Source organism: Penaeus monodon, chromosome 33 (genome assembly GCF_015228065.2).
Source record: "Penaeus monodon isolate SGIC_2016 chromosome 33, NSTDA_Pmon_1, whole genome shotgun sequence".
Taxonomy (NCBI): domain Eukaryota; kingdom Metazoa; phylum Arthropoda; class Malacostraca; order Decapoda; family Penaeidae; genus Penaeus; species Penaeus monodon.
The window spans coordinates 15,370,486-15,371,191 of record NC_051418.1 but is presented as its reverse complement, the minus strand read 5'-3'; the positions used below and the strand labels follow the sequence as shown (position 1 = coordinate 15,371,191).

Here is a 706-nt window from a genome sequence, read left to right as displayed (position 1 = left end):
TGCATGTAAGTCAGAATACATTGGTGAATCTAGTCTTATGCTGAGGTCAGGGCGAGATCATTGAAACAATTGCAGGAGGACCTGAGTGACGATGAGGAAGGAAAGGGCCGCAGGAGAACACCTTTGACTCACAACCACCCCCTTCCACGAAATCCTTTCAGTAGAGCAAAATGGGGCCAGTTGAATTGTTTTGATTGTTGTTTTGGTACTTAACTCATCCTTTTATTCTGCGCTAGTGATTTACATCAGAGAAGTTGTAGTTTAGCTTCTAGGGATGCACAAAGGAGAAATGGTGCCGGTATTGTCCAATAGGATCGTTTCTACAAATCATCCTAGATTATAGATAGGAGAGTTATGGCCGTACGTGACTAAAAGATATTGGTAATTAAAATACTGTGATATGGAAATATGATATAGAATCAAGGAAAGGGAAAGATGGCATAGTATACAGTTTAGAGAAACTGCACGCATATCTAATATGCCCAATTTTTTTGCGAGAATTGTCGGAACATAGTAAGGATTTCGAGATTCCGGTTGTATAATTTTTTTTTGTTTTTGTCATCAAAATACAAGGATTCTTTGAATCAGATTTGTTATCAGAAAAGAAGAAGCAAGGAGATGAAACACTATTGGTGTATTAAGTTTATATCAGTCTCCTTACTTATGAAAGAAAAAATATAAGTTACACAGAAAAGAGTACTTTTTA

The 706-nt window shown here is 36.7% G+C and overlaps 1 long non-coding RNA gene across 1 annotated transcript in view; it reads left to right on the top strand.

The window, feature by feature from the left end:
- The window catches only part of LOC119593890, a 13,486-nt gene extending 13,363 nt beyond the window's left edge, over positions 1-123 (top strand). Inside the window, exon 3 of the long non-coding RNA XR_005230569.1 lies at positions 76-123. This is a non-coding gene — a long non-coding RNA (uncharacterized LOC119593890). The remainder of the gene's footprint in view (positions 1-75) is intronic.
- Positions 124-706: the final 583 nt, after the last annotated feature.